This window comes from Bos javanicus, chromosome 11 (assembly GCF_032452875.1).
Source record: "Bos javanicus breed banteng chromosome 11, ARS-OSU_banteng_1.0, whole genome shotgun sequence".
Taxonomy (NCBI): Eukaryota; Metazoa; Chordata; class Mammalia; order Artiodactyla; family Bovidae; genus Bos; species Bos javanicus.
In genome coordinates, this window is record NC_083878.1 from 65,148,544 (window position 1) to 65,161,814 (window position 13,271).

General features: G+C 40.1%; 1 long non-coding RNA gene across 1 annotated transcript in view; it reads left to right on the forward strand.

The window, feature by feature from the left end:
* Positions 1 to 13,271, forward strand: part of LOC133257225 (uncharacterized) — a 51,016-nt gene that overhangs the window by 24,602 nt on the left and 13,143 nt on the right. Inside the window, exon 2 of the long non-coding RNA XR_009739461.1 lies at positions 2,519 to 2,631. This is a non-coding gene — a long non-coding RNA (uncharacterized LOC133257225). The remainder of the gene's footprint in view (positions 1 to 2,518; positions 2,632 to 13,271) is intronic.

Genomic DNA, 13,271 nt, shown 5'->3' on the forward strand with positions numbered 1-13,271 from the left:
GATGAACTATGGATGGAGGTTCATAACATTGTACAGGAGACAGGAATCAAGACCATCCCCAAGAAAAAGAAATGCAAAAAAGCAAAATGGCTGTCTGAGGAGGGCTTATAAATAGTTGAGAAAAGATAAGGAGCAAAAAGCAAAGGAGAAACAGAAAGATATACCCATTCGAATGCAGAGTTCCAAAGAATAGCAAGGAGAGGTAAGAAAGCCTTCTTCAGCAATCAATGCAGAAAAATAGAGGAAAACAATAGAATGGGAAAGACTAGAGATCTCTTCAAGAAAATTAGAGCTATCAAGGGAACATTTCATGCAAAGATGGGCTCGATAAAGGACAGAAATGGTAGGGATCTAACAGAAGCAGAAGATATTAAGAAGAGGTGGCAAGAATACACAGGAGAACTATACAAAAAAAGATCTTCATGACCCAGATAATCACGATGGTGTGATCACTCACGTAGATAGAGCCAGACACCCTGGAATGTGAAATCAAGAGGGCCTTAGGAAGCATCACTATGAACAAAGCTAGTGGAGGTGATGGAATTCCAGTTGAGCTATTTCAAATTCTGAAAGATGACACTGTGAAAGTGCTGCACTCAGTATGCCAGTAAATATGGAAAACTCCGCAGCGGCCACAGGACTGGAAAAGATCAGTTTTCATTCCAATCCCAAAGAAAAGCAATGCCAAAGAATGCTCAAACTACCACATAATTGCACTCATCTCACACACTAGTAAAGTAATGCTTAAAATGAAGGAGGAGATTGAAAAAGTTGGCTTAAATCTCAACATTCAGAAAACTAAGTCATGGTATCCGGTCCCATCACTTCATGGCAGATAGAATGGGAAACAGTGGAAACATTGGCTGACTTTATTTTTCTGGGCTCCAAAATCACTGCAGATGGTGATTGCAGCAATGAAATTAAAAGATGCTTACTCCTTGGAAGGAAAGTTATGACCAAACTAGACAGCATGTTAAAAAGCAGAGACTTTACTTTGTCAACAAAGGTCCATCTAGTCAAGGCTATGGTTTTTCCAGTGGTCATGTATGGATGTGAGAGTTGGACTGTGAAGAAAGCTCAGTGGTGAAGAATTGATGCTTTTGAACTGTGGTGTTGGAGAAGACTCTTGAAAGTCCCTTGGACTGCAAGGAGATCCAACCAGTCCATCCTAAAGGAGATCAGTTCTGGGTGTTCATTGGAAGGACTGATGTTGAAGCTGAAACTCCAATACTTTGGCCACCTGATGCAAAGAGCTGACTCATTTGAAAAGACCCTGATGCTGGGAAAGATTGAGGGCAGGAGGAGAAGGGGGCGACAGAGGATGAGATGGTTGGATGGCATCATCGACTCGATGGACATGGGTTTGGGTGGACTCCCGGAGTTGGTGATGGACAGGGAGGCCTGGCATGCTGTGAAGAGGAGCAAAGAGTCAAAGAGAAGTGAAGGGGTTGCAAAGAGTCAGATATGACTGAGTGACTGAACTGAACTGAAGAAATCTTTTGCTAGATGGAGATTTTTTGACACAATAATGTTTGTTTTGATGAAATTTGACCTATATTGTATTTCTTTATGTCTGTTGCTAATTTTCAGTAGGGCTGTGGTTCTCAAATTTTTTTACATGGAGAAATCCTTTGTTAGAACAAACTCTAGCAGAAGCATACAAATAAAGCAGATAAAATTGATGTGGCTCTAGGTGAAGGATTATGAGTATAAATAACCTACAAACTTCACAAGCTCATCCAGTTTCCTATCACCACCCTCTATTTTAAGGCACACATAACATGTTTGGGCCATGGTTTAAGATGTTGTCAATGATTTGTTTTTAGTAAGATTTAAAGGTATCTAGTCAAGAATAAGTAAAAGTCCTGGAAAATATTCTCTTCCACCAGATCTATGAAATGACCACTTAAATCTTCCAATTTGTACATCAGTTAGGAATCTGAGAAACAGTAGCAATTGGTGTTTTTAAATAGTGTCTTGGCTTGAAAAACAGAAGTTAATCAACTGCTGAGGCTTTGCTGTTGTAAAATCTTATTATGGCAGGGAAATACAGTCCTTCACTGCACTATTAAAATCCACACACATTCATTCTAATGGGAGAGAAATTACTATGTTTATCACTCTTTGAAGAAGCAGTTTTTAAGAAAATGGATAGTTTTGTTGTTGCTTTATGCTTTACTTATCACATCTATAACTAAACATTGTGGAATTCATCAAAAAAAAATCCGAAGTTCTTTCATTAACAAGAAACATTTTTAAGAAAAAAATGCACTTATTTGGAAATAAGATCATCAGAGAAGCCACCATTTTTTTATTATTGCAAAATAGATGCTATGTGATTTTTTTTTTTTTTAAGAAAGAAAGAAAGAATATGGGCACAGGAAGCTTTAGGAGTCAATCTGGCTTTTTGTTAAAACCAAAGAAGGACCTACCAAGGAAAGAGTAAAGTTATTGTTTAAAAAGCTGTTTTATATTCAAGACAATTATTAAACTTATTTATGTATTTGTTTTTGTTTAGTCACTCAGCAATGTCTGACTCTTAGAGACCCCACGGACTGCAGCATGCCAGGCTCCTCTGCATGGGATTGTCCAGGCAAGAAAACTGGAGTGGATTGCTGTTTCCTCCTGCAGGTAATCTTCCAGACCCAAGAATCGAACTCACGTCTCCAGTTTTGCAGGTGGATTCTTTATCACTGAGACACTAGGATATGCCTACATTTACATTATTGTCCAAATTAGTGGTGCTTAAAAGAAGTTTTGCCTTCTCAGAGGTATGTTAGATATGTGTGGGGGTGGGTTTGAACTGTGAAAATATTTGGCATGTGCTTCTGGCAGCAATCAGATGGGAGTCAGGAATGTGGTATGCTCTACAATATGCTGGAGAGTCCTACAGAAAATGCCATTGGCCATGACCTGCAGGACGTCTAGGCAATGCACTAGACACCTCCTCTGTTACACATATTAATGTTAAGTACAAAGCATTTTTTGCATGGTTTTAACATATACTGACACCAAAACTGGTCATAGCAAACACCCTTTTCCAACAACACAAGAGAAGACTGTATACATGGACATCACCAGATGGTCAACACCGAAATCAGTTTGATTATATTCTTTGCAGCCAAAGATGGAGAAGCTCTATACAGTCAGCAAAAACAAGACCAGAAGCTGACTTCAGATCATGAACTCCTTATTGTGAAATTCAGATTTAAATTGAAGAAAGTAGGGAAAACCACTAGACCATTCAGGTATGACCTAAATCAAATCCCTTATGATTATACAGTAGAAGTGAGAAATAGATTTAAGGGCCTAGATCTGATAGATAGAGTGCCTGATGTACTATGGAATGAGGTTCATGACATTGTACAAGAGACAGGGATCAAGACCATCCCCATGGAAAAGAAATGCAAAAAAGCAAAATGGCTGTGTGGGGAGGCCTTACAAATAGCTGTGAAAGAAGAGAAGTGAAAAGCAAAGGAGAAAAGGGAAGATATAAGCATTTGAATGCAGAGTTCCAAAGAATAGCTAGAAGAGATAAGAAGGCCTTCTTCAGTGATCAATGCAAAGAAATAGAGGAAAACAACAGAATGGGAAAGACTAGAGATCTCTTCAAGAAAATCAGAGCTACCAAGGGAACATTCCATGCAAAGATGGGCTCGATAAAGTACAGAAATGGTATGGACCTAACAGAAGCAGAAGATATTAAGAAGAGATGGCAAGAATACAGAAGAACTGTACAAAAAAGTCTTCACGACCCAGATAATCACGATGGTGTGATCACTGACCTAGAGCCAGACATCCTGGAATGTGAAGTCAAGTGGGCCTTAGAAAGCATCACTACAAACAAGGCTAGTGGAGGTGATGGAATTCCAGTTGAGCTCTTTCAAATCCTGAAAGATGATGCTGTGAAAGTACTGCACTCAATATGCCAGCAAATTTGGAAAGCTCAGCAGTGGCCACAGGACTGGAAAAGGTCAGTTTTCATCCCAATCCCAAAGAAAGGCAATGCCAAAGAATGCTCAAACTACTGCACAATTGCACTCATCTCACACGCTAGTAAAGTAATGCTCAAAATTCTCCAAGCCAGGCTTCAGCAATGTGAACCATGAACTTCCTGATGTTCAAGCTGGTTTTAGAAATGGCAGAGGAACCAGAGATCAAATTGCCAACATCTGCTGGATCATGGAAAAAGCAAGAGAGTTCCATAAATATATCTATTTCTGCTTTATTGACTATGCCAAAGCCTTTGACTCTGTGGATCACAATAAACTGTGGAAAATTCTGAAAGAGATGGGAATACCAGACCACCTGATGTGCCTCTTGAGAAATTTGTATGCAGGTCAGGAAGCAACAGTTAGAACTGGACATGGAACAACAGACTGGTTTCAAATATGAAAAGGAGTACGTCAAGGCTGTATATTGTCACCCTGCTTATTTAACTTATATGCAGAGTACATCATGAGAAACGCTGGACTGGAAGAAACACAAGCTGGAATCAAGATTGCCGGGAGAAATATCAATAACCTCAGATATGCAGATGACACCACCCTTATGGCAGAAAGTGAAGAGGAGCTCAAAAGCCTCTTGATGAAAGTGAAAGAGGAGAGTGAAAAAGTTGGCATAAAGCTCAACACTCAGAAAACAAAGATCATGGCATCCGGTTCCATCACTTCATGGGAAATAGATGGGGAAACAGTGTCACACTTTGTTTTTTGGGGCTCCAAAATCACTGCAGATGGTGACTGCAGCCATGAAATTAAAAGATACTTACTCCTTGGAAGAAAAGTTATGACCAACCAAGATAGCATATTCAAAAGCAGAGACATTACTTTGCCAACAAAGGTTCATCTAGTCAAGGCTATGGTTTTTCCTTTTGTCATGTATGGATGTGAGAGTTGGACTGTGAAGAAGGCTGAGTACCGAAGAATTGATGCTTTTGAACTGTGGTGTTGGAGAAGACTCTTGAGAGTCCCTTGGACTGCAAGGAGATCCAACCAGTCCATCCTGAAGGAGATCAGCCCTGGGATTTCTTTGGAAGGAATGATGCTGAAGCTGAAACTCCAGTACTTTGGCCACCTCATGTGAAGAGTTGACTCATTGGAAAAGACTCTGATGCTGGGAGGGATTGGGGGCAGGAGGAGAAGGGGATGACAGAGGATGAGATGGCTGGATGGCATCACTGACTCGATGGACGTGAGTCTGAGTGAACTCCAGGAGTTGGTGATGGACAGGGAGGCCTGGCGTGCTGCGATTCATGGGGTCGCAAAGAGTTGGACATGACTGAGTGACTGAACTGATACTAAAATTAGTGAAAGATTCTATTTTATCATAGTTTGTTCCAAGTTTATCAAGATTTGATCATCATTTCAGAAAGTCATATCTTTGGCAGCAAAATCATTTATGGTACCTGCACCACCTGCAGCTCTCCGTAGGTAGCATACTTAGTGGTGATTCAGTGAGAAGTCCAAACACCTTCCAGTGTCCTTGTCTCTTAGTTTCACAAACTGAATTATAGATAATTTTCTTATAAACTATTATGCTTTTATTTCTCCTTTACGTTTAGTCAGGGATACATATAATTCATATGGATTTCATTTCTAGATAGTAAAAGTGGTTATAAGAAGTAAATGTTGGTTCTGTTAAAATTGCAGACTATTAGCCCAGGGCTTCTCAACCCTGGCAGCATGGATATTTTGGGTCGGATTATTATTTGTTGTGAGGATCTATCCTGTGTTTTGTAGGATCCTTAGCAGCATTCTTGGCTTCCACTTACTGGATGCTAGGGATATTCCCCTGATATACACCCAAGTTATAACAACCAAAAATTTCTTAAGACAGTGCCAGATATGCCGTGGGGGACAAAAACCATCCCTAGTTGTGAACCATTGCATTAGTGTAAGTTATAAGAGTTTTAAAACTGTCAGATGTGCTGTTTTTCTGGCTCACCATTACTTATTTTTATTGAGTTTTTCCCCAACTGCTTATAGATTTTAAAATTTATTGTTTTTTAAATTGAAGTATAATTCATTTACAATGTTGTTTTAGTTCCTGATGTACAGCAATGTGATTCATAAATATATAAAATATGTATTCTTTTTCAGATTCCTTTCCATTATAATTTATTATGGTGATGGTGGTTTAGTTGCTAAGTTGTGTCCAACTCTTGCAACCCCCTGGACTGTAGCCAGATCCTCTGTCAATGGGATTTTCCAGGCAAGAATACTGGAGTGGTCTGCCATTTCCTTCTCCAAGGGATGTTCCCGACCCAGGAATTGAACACGGGTCTCTTGCATTGCAGGCAGATTCTTTACCACTGAGCTACCAGGGATATTGAATATAGTTCCTGTGCTATACAGTAGGACCTTGTTGCTTATCTATTTCATATAGTTTGTTTCTACCAATCCAAAACTCCTAATTTATCTCACCATCTCTTCTTTTTCCCCTTTGGTAGCCATAAGTTTATTTCTTTATGTGTATGAATCTGTTTCTATTTTGTGAGCTGGTTAGATAGCATCACCAACTCAATGGACAGGAGTGTGATCAAACTCCAGGAGACAGTGAAGGACAGGGAAGCCTGGCATGCTGCAGTCCACGGGGTCACAAAGAGTTGGACACACCTTAGCGACCGAACAACAATTAATAAATAAGCTAATCTGTATCATTTTTTAGATTCTGCATATATGTGATATCACATGATATTTCTTTGGTGACTTACTTCACTTAGCATGATAATCTCTAGGTCCATCCATGACGCTGCCCAGGGCACTATTTCATTCTTCAAATGGCTTAGTAGTATTCCATTATATATATATACGTCACATCGTTATTCATTCATCTAGAGATGGACGCGTCGGTTGCTTTCATATTCACTATTGTGAATAGCGCTGCAGTGAACTGCGGGGCACGTACCACTACTTACTGATGAACATCTTCCCTGTGTTCTTTAAAACTGCTGTTTGTAGTTCTTTGGTGCAGACCCTGTCCCAGTTTCCCCCAGTAGTTTGTCATGACTGTGCTAGCTATTGCTTCTTTCCCAACTTTTGGATTTTGTTTCTGTTTTAGGAGGAAGGAAACTGAACTTGGAAAGGCTGAGTTTTATCCCGGTTTTGCCATAGTTTATTTATGTGACCTTGGGCAAATCGTTTCACCACTATGTGTCTCAACTTCATCTGTGAAGTGAAGAATTGGGCTAGAAAATCAGAGGTTCCTTCATCTCTCAAAATCTTTGATTAGTTATTCTCTGACTCATCTCTTAAAAAAACCTGTTTAACTGTTGGCAATTCTACATGTGATTTGGCAGAAGACATCCCAAACATGCCAAGAAAGTATGAGTTTAAAGACAGTGATATTCATGAAAAATATCATCACTCAGAGAATTTTAAAATAGTCCAACAGAAGTTAGCAAAACAAATTAATGTAGCTTAAAAAATCTAAAATTTAAAAAAATCTTCTTTTTAAAGAACCTTGCTCTGAAATAGAACAAAAAGACTTATTAAAATATTAACAAACTTATACACTTGGACCTTCTGAGGGAGCAAGAAAGAGTCAGTAATTTGGCCCATGATCTGGACTGATGAGGACAAAAATCTTTGAGTCTTCTGAAGACTCAAAATAACATTAGTATATATATTGATGACTCTTCCTCTAAAAGGCCAAGCTGTATGGATGATCAATGAAAAAGTCATCAGGTCATATACTGTTTCTCTCAAATGACTAAATACCTGGATATTTGGAGATAGAGGGAACAATTAATTGGCTGAATTTTCACTTTTTTTTTTTTTCCAGTGTCATGGACAAGAGAAAGATGGAATTCACTTTATAGTGTTGGTAACAAGCACCTCTACATCTGGGTTCTCAATTATGGATATTCCCTATTTTTCCTCTCATTATGTAAAAAGGCTGTAACAGCATTCTATTGGCCGACAGTGATGATAGCTCAGAATTAAAGGCCAAATTTTAAAGGCATTGCAATCCCATTGAAGGGGAAGGAAACTTACTGAACACCCAGTATTTGTCAGGTGTATATTACTTCCAATTCTCAGAATGGCTTATGACATAAGCATTGCGATTCTTATTTAGGGATGAAGAAACCTAGTCTTTAAGATGACCTGTCCAAGATCAGCTAATTACAAAAGGGAGCATGAATCCTTCTGATTCAAATATCCCCACTCTTTCCACTGAGCTGCTATGGTATCCTTATGTTAGCTGAAGGTGGTTACCAGGGTTAGCATTGCTGTTTTTCCCAAATGCCACCTCTGGCTGAGGCATAGTTAGAAACTCTAAAGTTTGTGTAGCTTGTGTTGCATTCTCCTCTCCTTTCTCCTTCCTTTTTCTACACCCTTCCAGGTCTGACTCTATTTCAGACATCTGTATCCCAAGGCTGCACACTAAATGCTCTGACCAACAGCACCACCATTGGTCAGAGCAATCATCTGAGCATTCCCCAAGCATCCTCCCCTTGTCGAATCTTACCACTCCCAAGCCCATGACCTTGGACTTTGCTCTCTGCCAGATGGTGTTATGAGGCTGTGGCTTTGCAGACATTGCTACTGGATTAATTGTCTAGCCTTCTAGGGATCTTAATCAAGATAACAAACCTATCTAAGGGAGGTTAGGGTGTTGTTGCCAATGTCAGGGTCTTGGTGACTAAGCAGACCAAGAACCTCTCTGCCAGGATCCATCAACATTTTTATGGAGATCAAAGCCCTGAACTCAAATGGTAAAGCCCTCATTAGACATTTAAAGCCAGTACACTTAAGAAAAGGTAATAAAGAGACAACTGTGCCTTTTTCTAGGGTCTCTTAAAATAAAATCTTCACCAGACCAAAGTCTTCCTTATGATGAATCAAATTTTGATCAAGACAGTAAATACTCAAGGAGCTTATGTCTAAATTGGCTTAACTGGGAAAAAAAAAAGTTCAGTGTTTCAATAATCAAGAATTTCAACATGATACAAATAGCAGTAGCACAGGGTACTAGGCAAGGTCTCTGGTTCTGCTTAACAAAGATGTCAGTTATTCCACTGGGCATAATGAGCTTCCGTTCATTAGTCAATCATTTAATGCTGATTGAGCACTTGTGTTCAAGGCTTTGTTTTGGGATGAAGATAAGAGATCTTACTACTGTGTAAATGGCTTAAAATAAATTAATGTATTAATTTTTTTGTCATTCAGTCATAGTCACTGTCATGTCTAACTCTTTGCGATCCTGTGGACTATAACTCACCAGGCTCCTCTATCCATAAGCTTTCCCAGGCAAGAATACTGGAGTGGGTTGCTATTCCCTTCTCCAGGGGATCTTCCTGGATCATAAAGTCATGTAAATTAATGCAAGGTTTGCAGCAAGACCTGGGATTGATATATGTGTTTCATTCATTTATCTGTGCTCATTTTACAGCAGATAATATTTATCTGAGGTATGAATAGTACAGCCACCATGTACTATGGGGAGATAGAGCCAAGATTCAGACACAATCTGAACTGGAAGGGCCAACCGTGTGGTCAGGAACACAAATACAAGTAGGATGATTCCACTCCAGTATGATCACTGTGCAAAAATTGATCATCTGGGCAACTTTTGACATGACAGCACACAGATGGAGCAACAAGTTCTTGTCTTAAGGTGATAATGAAAACATCCTGGGAGAAGTGGTGCCCAAACTGCAACCTAGAGGAAGAGGAGTGAGCCGGACAAAATGTGGGCAAGCTGCTGCAAGAAGGATGGAGAGAATGGCACGTGCAATTCTCAGAGACAAGAGAGAGGCTGGCCAAGTATAAAACAGGCAATAATTTGTGATAGCAAGAATTTAGGCATGAAAATAACAGAGGATACAGGTAAAGAAAGACTAATTCATGAAGGTATTTGAATCCATACCAGGGAGGTAGATGCTATCTTGGGGACAATAGGGCTTCAATGATGAATTTCAATCATGGCAGCCATTTCAGTGATTAGAATGCAGGCAATGAGGAACCTGGGTAATTTTGCTTTTCTGGAAAATACAAAAGTCAACAAAAATGCCTGAAGCCAATAACCAAATTATCTTGAATATTTTGATTCATCTGTGATGGTGAATGAGGCATAAAGTATTCTATATGTTCTTTCTTCTCTCCACGGTGGTGAGATTCCTTAGAAAAATCAATAAAAGGCATTTTTGAATAAGAAGTTAGTAAAAGTCATAAAAAGGCTTGAGTTAGAATAGACATTTTGCAGCTGTTTCTGGCTGAAACCAGAAAGTGGAAATGAAGCAGCTGACACATCTCTCCTTATATTATAACTTTTATTAAGCAGACAACCTTCCTTCACCCTTACCAGCGCCATCTAACTCTAGGCACCTCTTTTTTTTTAATGTGAAAAGGATTTTTTTTTAATGTTTTAAAGTTAATAAAATATACAACTTGACCTGGTTAATCTGAATCAGTTTGCAAACTCCCTTTACATTTGGATAAAAAAAATAAACCCTTAGATTAACAAACTCTTGGCAAATTCCCTGCCTCTCCTGCTAGTGAATTCTTTGCTAGTTACATTTCCGGCTCCCCAGACATGGGGATGAATAAGCCTGGATAAACCAGGCCTGGCTGTAATTTCATTAAGCACTTTTTTTCTTTTTTTTTTGCAATAAGAAAAATTGTGTCATAGTGTACAGATATCCTTAAGGTGACATTCACTCTGATCTGCCAGTTTGGGGGCTGGGCCTAAGTTCCTTGCATCCAATAAAAATACTTGGCCAAAGGCACTTTCTACCTTTCTGATAATTAAAGATTTTGCTACTTGTGAAAGTGATAATGCTGCTGGCTAGACAAATTGAAAGGTGAAGGTGAGCTCTACAGAGGAGGCTAAAAGGGGCCTCAGTCAAACCAACTTTTTAGACTCCAGCTTTAATATCTTTTAAGCTCTTAAGAAACCAGGCTCTGGGGAATAAGTAGGGGAAAGTGTACAGATGCCAATTCCAATCGCCAATTGCACTCCACCATTTTATGTAGGGAACTTGAGCATTCATGGATTTGGGTATCCACGTGGGTCCTGGAATCAACTCACCACAGATGCCAAGGAATGACTATATTCTGGAAAGAACTGTTATCCTAGAGTTGGAAACAATCAGACATCCTTCTCATCTCTTCCTTAACATAGGACTTTGCTCAATGACTCATCTTTTCCAGAAGCGTTTTCTGATGAATCTTCTTCCATCTCAGTCATTTTCAAGGGGCTATTATAATTCGAGTGATACAATATTTCTCCTTGTGTGTTAGTCACTCAGTCGTGTCCGACTCTTTGCGACCCCACAGACTGTAGCCCACCAGACTTCTCTGTCCATGGAATTCTCCGGGCAAGAATACTGGAGTGGATTGCCAATCCCTTCTCCAGAGGAACTTCCCAACCCAGGGACTGAACCCTGATCTCCTGCCTCACAGGCGAATCTTTACCATTTGAGCTACAGGGGAGTCTCTGTATATTTCTCCTTAGCTGGCTTTAATTCCCTTCTTATATCTTTTTCTTTCTTTGCAATGGCTCCACCTAACTCTTCTGTCTTTCTCTTGGCACCATGCTCAATGGTGTATGTGGTTCATGCAGTATGTGCTTAATACTCTGAGAAGGACATTATGAAAGAACTTAATGCTCAGAAAGAAAATGTGTAATGCCAGCCCCTAGCTGGCATTACAGCTAGCAGATTTTCCCTGCAAAATTACATTAATTACTCTCATAAAATATAACACTATCCTTATTACTTTTGGCAGTAAAAGAAAGCCTCTAATGTATACCTTTCCTACCATACCTCACACACTTAACTGAAGGGAGTTCAAATAGAGGGGTGGAAAGGCATGGAAAAGCTAGATTCTTCCAGTGGGAACCAAATGAGTTGGAGTGTGGAAGTCTGATTTTGAATTCAAAGTGGTCTGGGAAAACACAAACCTTTATATATCTTGAGTGTGACCCATTGGCCCCTTCAGTGTTTTGCAATGGAGTCTTCCTTTCAAAGTCTTCCCCTAATTCTTCTTTTTGGAAAAGTAGTGTGAAACTTACTTTCAAAGCCCTTAAGTGTAAAAATAAACAAGCATTCAGTCAATGAAGTCCCTGCTGCCTTGCTACACCACAACACTTTTGAGTCATAAATCACAGCTTTGACAGGTCTATGATGATGCATTGTGTTAATACATCATAATGACAATGTTGATGATGTATTAGTACAATATATCCTGAAAGCCTCTCACTTTAGAATTCTGTGTTTATGGATAGCAGAGGAAAGATTTGAGAGGGCTGAAATTGAGAAAAAGGGAGGCACAAGGGAGGGTTCAGGATGATGAACATCTTTTTTTCTGACAGACCAACAACCAAAAAGGGAAATCAAAGGCTTCTACCTCCCAGGCACTAATGCCTTCCCTCTCCCAGTAGTTGTACCATGGATGCAACTCCTGGAGATGTACATGGTGTGTGGTGAGTTGCTTCAGTAGTGTCTGACTCTGTGACCCCATGGACTGTAGCCCACTAGGCTCCTCTGTCCATGGGATTTTCCAGGCAAGAATACTGGAATGGATTGCCACGCCCTCCTCCAGGGATCTTCCCGACCCAGGGATTGAACCTGCATCTCTTATGTCTCCTGCATTGGCAGTCGGGTTCTTTACCATTGGAGCCACTTCATGGATGCAACTTCTGGAGATGTAGACGCTACCAAATCAGGAGTTGCACAGCTATCTATTGGCGGGGCCAGACCTGATGCAGATCTTCTGGGTCTAAGCCCCATAGTCTTTTCAGACTTTGAGGTGAATGAAATATCCTTTATGTTTGTGAAATAGGAGCTCTGTTTTAGGTGAACTCATTAGACACAATTTTCCATCACACTTGCACATTGCTGCTGCTGCTGCTGCTGCTAAGTCACTTCAGTCGTGTCTGACTCTGTGTGACCCCATAGATGGTAGCCCACCAGGCTCCCCTGTCCCTGGGATTCTCCAGGCAAGAACATTGGAGTGGGTTGCCATTTCCTTCTCCAATGCATGAAAGTGAGAAGCGAAAGTGAAGTCGCTCAGTCATGTCCGACTCTTAGCAACCCCATGGACTTCAGCCCACCAGGCTCCTCAGTCCATGGGATTTTCCAGGCAAGAGTACTGGAGTGGGGTGCCATTGCCTTCTCCAACTTGCACATTAATGTTTGCTAAAAGTTTGTGATCTTTAGCAATAAGTGGTCTTTTCTCCCTTGGCTTCTGGTAGATGCTGGAGTTCAATGAGCAGCCTAAGAAGAGTGATGCAACCATTTCATTTGTTGGGCATTCAGTACTACA